Genomic DNA, 10,691 nt, shown 5'->3' on the forward strand with positions numbered 1-10,691 from the left:
GAGGAAGCAGAAAACTGTGGGGTATAGACAGACAAAGCAAAGGAGGCAAGGGACCTGATGCTAAAATAGAAGTGTGTGTAGGTGACTGAAAGGCAGTGGCTGGCAAAGTCATAGTACAACAGGCAATCATAATTTCTAAGCCACTAGTGAGAGAAGCTGGAGAGCAGGACAAGTGGAAGGAAATCTTATTGACACAGGGCTGAGGCAAAGAATGTTGGGAACATATGTGCTGAGAGAGGCTGCGAACTCAAGAAAGGATGTTAAAAACACCAGCAAACTATAAAGGCCCCAAACATGGTCAATAGTTACTTTGGGACTGGATACACCATTGACCACCACTGTCTTGATTCATGCTCAATCATCCACCTAAGGAAATCCAAAAAAGTTGATTCTGTTCATCTGGATGTAGTGTTTTCAGTGGGCGCCGACTCCTTGCAACTTCAAAAGATTTCCAATTTGGGGACTAATTGCAAGTGGTTGCAATAACTTGTTTTGATGGCAAGGTCACCTGGTGGGAGGCAACACATCCAAAGGGTCATGTGCTGACTGACTGCAAATACTCTCAGACACATTGGCGAAGATGTACCATCTAATTTATAAAACAAGACAGATTATTAGAACTTTGCGATGATTAGTGCAACTCATCTGTGATGCATCACTTTCGGAGACTTAACTCAGCTATATTCCTATATAAACCCAAGGCTGGTTAATGCCTTTAATTTGCAGTTAAATGGCCGTCGTGTGGTATCTTCAAATCTATAATTTCAAATCTGTGATGTCCTGGCTGGACACTGAATGTAACCCAGAATTAGTAAATTGGTATATTTAGTATGCAAACAGAAGTATAGATTATTTGTAATTGAGTTTCATAATATGTGCTACAGTCATTTAGTTTTACCGTGATACCTCCAAAATATAAACGTGATGTTTCCTGTCATCATAAGAATCCTTGTGATGAAGCATCCAAACTGAATATGACTGAGGTTGTTTGAACCAAGATTTAACCTCTTTACAGTTGTATTCAAAATCACCCCCAAAGCCAATTTTTTGCAAATAACCTATAAACTCTTCATAGCCATGTATATCCAAAGAAGACAAATGACAACGACACCTCCCTTGAATGATAAACACATTCATGATTAGGCAGATACATCTCTAATTTTGTGTCAATATAGTCACATAAGAAAACAACTTTGAGTTCTTTTATGTAACAACAGCTATTTCTACAGTTATTTATGGAAACTACAGTTTGTTTTAATTCAAATTATTTTAAGACTTCAGTTTTTTAATATAAATTAAATAACTTTAAATAGCTTTGAGTGACCGGTGTGTGGTTCTTTTGTCTTGTTAAAAGTGTTTGTCCAGAATAACACCCTAAGGACTCAGCTCTTCAGTCTTACAGGTGTGTATGTGTTATATTTTAAGCTTCTTTAAGTTAGCTAAATTTGTCATCCTATTTAACCTCCTAAGACCCGAACTCTTCCACGGCATGCATTTTTAATTTCTCTTTGATATTTGGGCTGATTGGGGCCCGATGAATGTAAAAACAAAGAATTACCAGATTTTTTTTTTACATTGTTTTTGTTTGTAAGACAAATAAGAGCCACATATGAGGATATTCGTTTAAAATTTTGATAGAACAGTAGCAGTATAATGTCCTCGTAAGTGGATATCAGGCCCTTGTAGAGCATAATTGAGTATTTTGGGCTAAATAACCCAAAACGTGATGTCCACATATGTGGACGCCAGGTCCTAGGAGGTTAATGACCTTTGCTAATCACACTAATCAGTCATTGTTGGGCTCAAGACAATCCAAATATAATGCTTTTTAAAAATACTTAAAATACTTTCTAAATGTGCCATAAACATATCTGGAGAAGCACACACTATCACATCTCAGCTGTTATGAAGGCATGAGGTCTCCTCTGCTACTATATTGCCCTTTAGAACTGTAACATTATTGCTTCTAATTGTGCTAACACCGCAGTGTTCTGACATTCAAGAGCAACATTATTACCCCATCGTCAGAATCTAGCTGCATCATGTTACATAAAAAATGAGGGTTTACAGATAAGTCAGCTTTAAATTTCCTGAGAATACAGTTTAGAATATACAGAGCTGATGATACATCTATGAAGCAGCTTTCAACAGATTCCAGTATTCTTTAAGACTGCTGTTGTACAAGAGGTTCATTTTGTCAGACTTCACATTCACCATAGCAGCTTTCCTCATATTACCAAGATTTGTGGTGTCGGATGTTTTGTAGTTTATTTTAAAAACTGCATCTGGTCATTACTATTAAAAGTAACTTAGTAAATATTTAATGATTTTCTAGTGCTATTGGCATAGTATATATAATATGGTTAAAGGTAGGGCAATGCCAGTCAGTTAGTTACACCGTCAAACTGAAATATTTCAACATTTGTTGGATAGATTATAACAAAAGGTAATCTCAGTATTCCAATCTATAATTACTGTGTACTTTTTATTAAGTGCTAAAAAGAAATTATTAGGGTTGTGGTAAATATTTTGTCAGTGCTGGCTTTTATTTCGAATGATCATTATAAAATGCTATCTTACATAGGCATTAAACAGAGGAAGAAATATGCCAGAGCATAGCAGCTATTAATGCTGTCATTTAATAGAAAAATTTAGAAACTTTGCAGAACTACATTTCTTCTATAATATGCTTAATAAAGTAGAAAAAAATGGAATACAATCTTAAAAATCTTAGGCCAATAAATCCTAAATAGGTTCAATAGAGTTTGTGACTATGTCACATTTAGACACTGAGCTCATGATAAATCTAAAGCAGAGCTGGTCAAACGGCTATTTGAGCACCTGAAGTTGGTCTTGATCTGTCCAGCAGCTTGGCTCATACAGTAGCATGCAAACTGTGGCCGCTCAGCATAATAAGCACAGTTAACAATGAATCTACAGAGTAGCTGAGGTGAATAATTGGAACGGAGGCTTTTTGTGTGTATATGTAGAACTGTATATATATCTGAAAGATGGTCCTTTTGAAATGTTCTTTTATTAAGAGCATGCAAAACTAATTTCAAGTATTCATATCTTAGTGCTTTAAGTTTCTTTTTTCTACAAATTTTTATAAACAAATAGAGCTAAAATGAAGCTGACTGAGCAGTTCAGAATGTAAGATGTGTGGTGTAACTCAAGCTTATGAGGTGTATTTAATTATACAAAAATATTACTGGATAATTATTGAGGCAGGCACAGATCATTCATAATTTAGAGAGTGCAAATGAACTTTTATTGATTATGGCTGTATACATGTCGGACGTATTAGTTAATCAATATCTTAATACTGTTGTGGATAGTAGTTTAAAATGTGGCTAATTAAGTTCATTAAATGTGACTAGCTAATTAGCTTTCTGAGAGAAGTTCAGGGTGGGTTTGAGAGAAATATCACTTCCTTTTGGTTTAATTGCTTTTTGAAAACTTGGGCTACCTGACCATGATGTAGTCACAAGTTAGCCCTTGAAATACTGTCAGTATTATTGAAGGTTTGTTTTTCCAGTGTTGCCATGGAAGAATTTGTCTCTGTGATGTGGCATAAACACTGAATGTTCCACCTTCAGTACTTGAATACGTTAGAATGAATATATATATATATATATATATATATATATATATATATATATATATATATATATATATATATATATATATATATATATATATATATATATATATAGATAAGGTAAGATAAGATAACCTTCATTAGTCCCACACGTGGGAAATTTGTTTTGTCACAGCAGGAAGTGGACAGTGCAAAAGTTATGAGGCAAAAATTAGAATACAATAAGAATAAATACAGTACACAACTGTACAGAATAGAATAAAATAAAATACTATATACAGTAGAATAAAATAAAATAAATATACAATAAGATAAAAATAGAATACAAATACAAATACTATATACAACTGAGTAAAAATACAACGATGACAGAAAGGATTATTGCACTTGGTATTATTGCATATGTATGGATGTGTGTGCTTGATCAGTTAAAGTCTTTATTATGGAGTCTGACAGCAGTGGGGAGGAAAGACCTGCGAAATCTCTCCGTCCCACACCGTGGGTGCCGCAGTCTCCCACTGAAGGAGCTGCTCAGTGCTGTCACAGTCTGCTGCATGGGGTGGGAGATGTTGTCCATCAGGGATGACAGCTTAGCAGCCGTTCTCCTGTCACTCACCACCTCCACTGGGTCCAGAGGGCATCCTAGAACAGAGCTGGCCCTTCGGATCACCCTGTTCAGTCTCTTCCTGTCCCCAGCAGATATATATATATATATACTGGCTGAAGAAGCTGACTGCACTCCACGAGCGTCTGGCAGCACAAATGAACCAGCTGCTAGTTAACGAGAGACACCCGGAATGGCTAACTGAAGGCCGGACGGTCCTGATCCCCAAGGACCCCAAGAAGGGACCGGTCCCCTCCAACTACCGACCAATAACCTGCCTCAGTACTACATGGAAGCTCCTGTCAGGCATCATATCGGCTAAGATGAACAGGCACATGGGTCAATACATGAGCGGGACACAGAAAGGAATTGGCAAGAATACCAGAGGCGCAAAACACCAGCTACTGGTAGACAGAACAATCAGCCGAGACTGCAAGACCAGACTGACCAACCTGTGCACTGCCTGGATTGATTACAAGAAGGCCTATGACTCAATGCCCCACAGCTGGATACTGGAATGCCTAGAATTGTACAAGATCAATGGGACCCTAAGAGCCTTCATCAGGAACTCAATGGGGATGTGGCGTACAACACTAGAGGCCAACTCCAAGCCCATAGCACAAGTCACCATCAAGTGCGGGATCTACCAAGGAGATGCTCTGTCCCCACTGCTGTTCTGCATAGGCCTGAACCCCCTCAGTGAGATCATTAACAAGACTGGCTACGGATACCGACTACGGAACGGAGCAGTTGTCAGCCACCTCCTGTACATGGATGACATCAAGCTGTATGCCAAGAGTGAACGAGACATCGATTCACTGATCCACACTACCAGGCTATACAGCAATGACATTGGAATGTCGTTCGGACTGGAGAAGTGTAGTCGGATGGTAACAAAGAGAGGGAAGGTAGTCAGAACTGAGGGGATTGAACTACCAGAAGGCAACATTGCAGACATAGAGGACAGTTACAAGTACTTGGGGATCCCGCAGGCGAATGGGAACCATGAAGAGGCCGCTAGAAAAGCTGCAACCACCAAGTACCTGCAGAGGGTCAGGCAAGTCCTGAGGAGTCAGCTGAATGGTAAGAACAAGATCCGGGCCATCAACACGTACGCCCTGCCCGTGATCAGGTACCCTGCTGGGGTAATAGGCTGGCCAAAGGAGGAGATAGAAGCCACTGACATAAAGACAAGAAAGCTCCTTACCATGCATGGAGGGTTTCACCCCAAGTCCAGCACCCTGAGGCTGTACGCTAAGCGGAAGGAAGGGGGCCGGGGACTGGTGAGTGTCAGCACCACAGTCCAGGATGAGACAAGGAACATCCAAGAATACATTGGGAAGATGGCCCCAACTGACCGAGTGCTCAGTGAATACCTCAGGCAGCAGAAACCCAAGAAAGAGGAGGGAGACGAGGAACCATCATGGAAGGACAGGCCCCTGCACGGTATGTACCACCGGCAGATAGAGGAGGTGGCTGATATCCAGAAATCCTACCAGTGGCTGGACAAAGCTGGACTGAAAGACAGCACAGAGGCACTAATCATGGCAGCACAAGAACAAGCTCTGAGCACAAGGTCCATAGAGGCTGGGGTCTATCACACCAGGCAAGACCCCAGGTGCAGGCTGTGTAAAGATGCCCCAGAGACAATCCAGCACATAACAGCAGGGTGCAAGATGCTAGCAGGCAAGGCATACATGGAACGCCATAACCAAGTGGCCGGCATAGTGTACAGGAACATCTGTGCCGAGTATAACCTGGAAGTCCCGAGGTCAAAATGGGAGATGCCCCCAAGGGTGGTGGAGAATGACCGAGCTAAGATCCTGTGGGACTTCCAGATACAGACGGACAAAATGGTGGTGGCTAACCAACCGGACATGGTGGTGGTAGACAAACAGAAGAAGACGGCCGTAGTGATCGATGTAGCGGTTCCGAATGACAGCAATATCAGGAAGAAGGAACACGAGAAGCTGGAGAAATACCAAGGGCTCAGAGAAGAGCTCGAGAGGATGTGGAGGGTGAAGGTAACGGTGGTCCCCGTGGTAATCGGAGCACTAGGTGCGGTGACTCCCAAGCTAGGCGAGTGGCTCCAGCAGATCCCGGGAACAACATCGGAGATCTCTGTCCAGAAGAGCGCAGTCCTGGGAACAGCTAAGATACTGCGCAGGACCCTCAAGCTCCCAGGCCTCTGGTATAGGACCCGAGCTTGAAGGATAAACCGCCCGCAGGGGCGTGCTGGGTGTTTTTTTTATATTTATTTATTTATTTATTTTTTTTACTTAATGATGATATGGTAAACCAGCAGCAGTAGCTTATGAGAACATGATCACATCTTATGAATTTTTTTTGGTACCACTTTACAATAAGGCTCCCCTTATAGATGCTAATAAATAGTTTATAGCTATATTATTAATTAATTTGTAAATGCTTTATAAACCATTATTAATGGTTTATTATGCATTAGTTAAGGGTGAGAAAGAGGAAAAAAACTGACCGGTTTCTTGCCAAATAGTGAGCCAAATATGTTCACCTATATATTTCATCTAGAGTTGCTATATTAAACATTTCAGACTAAGTTACTATCCTGTAAGCACAATCAGCATTTGTAAACATATTTTTTATCATATAAAATTGTACTTCAGAAATGCATTATAAATATCCACAACTATCAATCGGAGCTTTGTAGTAAAGTGTAAAGCATAAAACCATTTATTAATCACTAATAAACATTTATAAATGACAAAAGATAGCTTTGTCGTAAAGTTTAAAACATGTCAACATTTATTAAGGACTAATAAACATTTATAAATGCCAAATGGGAGCCTTATTGTAAAGTGTAAAGCATAACACCATTTATTAATCACTAATAAACATTTATAAATGACAAAAGATAGCTTTTTCGTAAAGTTTAAAACATGTCAACATTTATTAATCACTAATAAACATTTATAATTGCCAAAAGTGAGTCTTAAATGTATAATGTCACCATTTATAACACTTAGACCTAAATTACAATCAGTGCTTGAAATAACATTTAACTACTGTCAAAAATGGCAATGTATTGTAAGAGTAACACATGTAACATTAAATGTGTTTTTTAAAACACCAAACAGTCACCCACTCCAAAAAAAGTTCATGCCAGACTGGTTCAAACTGGAAATATTTTTTGTATGTCCTTAAATAAGCGTCCCAGTGGTCCATCAGGGTGTCGCGCTCCAGTTCCTCCTTAAGAAAAGTCAGTTTCTCTCGCTCCTTGTTAAGAAGGGCAGTTGCAGTAGGGGCAGGATTAGAAGAAGAATCTAAAGAACAAACAATTATTAAATTACAATACTAAAATAATTTATAATCTAAACTTGGGAAACTCAAATAAAATATTGATTAAAAACGGTTACAACTTGAATTTATAAAAAGCCACTTTGTAAAAATTATGTTATATACACATGTGGTGGTTCAGACATTTCTAAAACAAGGCAAATAATTCTTATGTGTACTGCCTTACCAGGGTGTTTAATATAAATTTAATGATGCACATAAACAAAACTAAAAATATACAACTAAGTGATATCAATCGTTTGGAATAACCAATAGTAATAGAGCTATTCACATGTTATGTGATGTTAGTTAGCCACTGTAGCTAGCAGCCAAATGGCTCGGTAGCTAGCTAGCTAGCATTATACTCACCTTCATGTCTAACTGCTGACGTCGTTGGCTTAGTGCAATCTAGATCATCCAGTCTCTGCTTTTTGTATCTCTTCGAACGTGTGCTAACTGTGTAAGTCGCAGACGCACACAAATTTTTATCTTCTGCTCCATCCATGGCGCAGCAACTTGAACGAGCGCCTTCAGTGTGTCTGTTCGTGCCCCTTTGGCTTGACCTTCCAGAGCGCTCCACTGCCTGTCACGCTCTGAGAGGAGGGGCTTTCCTTAATAAAGTTAACTGTGATTGGATGGTTGTATAAGCTCCTCTGCGTTTAAATTAAATTTGTTTTCCCTCCCTTTGGCAGCAGAACATATTTTTTTAGCATGAATCCAGCGGGTTAGATCTACATAACAAAGTCGGAGATACATTATAACAGGTGAGACAATCCTCTTTTTTGCGTGGGACTATTTTTGATTATAGGGCTTGTTTTATATAGCATGTGAAGTTCTTTAACTCTGAACCGATTTGCACTAGACTCCCATAGAGTATTTTACGGTGTTTCGAGGTGATAATAAAATAAATTACTCATTTTTTTCCACCAGAATGTCTTTGGGAATGAGATTGCGCGCCAGAATAGAAGGAAAACAAACTAAATATAAGGCACTAAGGCTCATTAAATGGCTGCAGAAGAAACACCTGCTAAAAAAGCTTAGATGTCCTGTTTGTCACCATAAGATGAAAATGATTTCCGTGGTGAAGAAAGACCAATATATGTGGTATGTATAATGCATGATAATGTAGTGCATGTAGTAAATATAACAAAACATTTCGGTTATCAATGCAAGAGGGAGCATTAACCTCTTTTCATTATTATTTTCTTCATACTTAATTTTGTGATTATCTTTTCAATTAATGCTCTTGTTTAAGGGTCCATTTCTTTACTTAACTCATTGATATGTTCTCAGGTGCTGCAAAAGAGCAAGTCATAGGAGAGTTTCCAGAACAATTAGAACTGGCTCCCTCTTTGAGAAATCAAAAACATCTCTTTTCAGTTGGATGAAGTTCATTTACAGGTATATGTAGATGTAGACATTAATAGCAATGCACCTTTCATAATTGAACACCAATACGAGACTTGTGAAATAAAATTAGGGCCTCAGTAAGTAATAATTGCCTCAATTTCTATCACAGATTTTCACAAGGGCTCAGGCTCAGACAAGTAGATATGATCGATGATCAGAATCAGAATCAGAATACTTTATTGATCCCTGGGGGAAATTATTTTTTGTTACAGTGCTCAGATGAAGTGGCTGGCAGCTCCAGAACACTAAGTAGCATGGCAAGACACATTCGACATGTTTGTATACGTGCAATTAAAAGACACAGAATAAACAATGGACACCGTCTTGGTGGTGACAGAGAATTTGTGGTTATAGATGAAAGCTGTCTCCGTCATCAGCGAAAGGTTGGTAAACTCTCAGACAGGTTTGTTAGAATCAATGCAGATCTGACTGTGTCCTCTAAACATGGAAACCTTTACCATAAGTAAAAAAAATTAGTAGAAGCAACCATCTTTTTGAATGTTTCTTTGTAGATATTTAATTTTATTCTTTTTCATTTTAATTCTGTTTAATTTTATTCTTTTTGTTTTCAGTATGCACGTGGACGCTTTGGAAATGCATGGAAAAGGAAGAAATGGGTATTTGGAATGATGGGAATTAAAGACAAAAGGCGAAGGCTCGTGTTAAAACTTGTTGAAAAACGATCAAGGCGCCACCTTGTTCCTCTGATCAGACAGCATGTTAAGTTGGGTAGTGCCATTATCAGTGATGAGTGGAGAGCCTAGAAAAATGTTTTGACAAACATAGGGTACAGACATTACACTGTAAATCACAGCAGGTGGTTTGTAGATCCTCAATCTGGCAGTCATACACAGCATATCGAAAGGGCTTGGATGACCATCAAAGGACATGTCCGTAGACTAAGAGGAAATCGCACTGAGAAGTTGCTGGAGGAACACCTGATGGTTCTTGAGTGGTCATCTTGGCTTGGTTCGCGACACCCTGATGGACCACTGGGACGCTTATTTAAGGACATACAAAAAATATTTCCAGTTTGAACCAGTCTGGCATGAACTTTTTTTGGAGTGGGTGACTGTTTGGTGTTTTAAAAAACACATTTAATGTTACATGTGTTACTCTTACAATACATTGCCATTTTTGACAGTAGTTAAATGTTATTTCAAGCACTGATTGTAATTTAGGTCTAAGTGTTATAAATGGTGACATTATACATTTAAGACTCACTTTTGGCAATTATAAATGTTTATTAGTGATTAATAAATGTTGACATGTTTTAAACTTTACGACAAAGCTATCTTTTGTCATTTATAAATGTTTATTAGTGATTAATAAATGGTGTTATGCTTTACACTTTACAATAAGGCTCCCATTTGGCATTTATAAATGTTTATTAGTCCTTAATAAATGTTGACATGTTTTAAACTTTACAACAAAACTCTCTTTTGTCATTTATGTTTAGTAGTCATTAATAAATGGTGTTATGCTTTACACTTTACAATAAGGCTCCCGTTTGGCATTTATAAATGTTTATTAGTCATAAATAAATGGTGTCATGCTTTACACTTTACAATAAGGCTCCCATTTGGCATTTATAAATATTTATTATTCATTAATAAATGGTTTTATGCTTTACACTTTACAACAAAGCTCCGATTGATAGTTGTGGATATTTATAATGCATTTCTGAAGTACAATTTTATATGATAAAAAATATGTTTACAAATGCTGATTGTGCTTACAGGATAGTAACTTAGTCTGAAATGT

General features: G+C 38.2%; 1 long non-coding RNA gene across 1 annotated transcript; it reads left to right on the top strand.

Moving 5' to 3' along the window:
- The first annotated feature begins 8,746 nt into the window (after window positions 1-8,746).
- LOC145430914 (uncharacterized) lies at window positions 8,747-10,210 on the top strand. The gene is made up of 2 exons (XR_013911256.1): window positions 8,747-9,310; window positions 9,500-10,210. It is a non-coding gene; the product is annotated as an uncharacterized LOC145430914 (long non-coding RNA).
- Window positions 10,211-10,691: the final 481 nt, after the last annotated feature.

Source organism: Astatotilapia calliptera, chromosome 9 (assembly GCF_964374335.1).
Source record: "Astatotilapia calliptera chromosome 9, fAstCal68.1, whole genome shotgun sequence".
Taxonomy (NCBI): Eukaryota; Metazoa; Chordata; class Actinopteri; order Cichliformes; family Cichlidae; genus Astatotilapia; species Astatotilapia calliptera.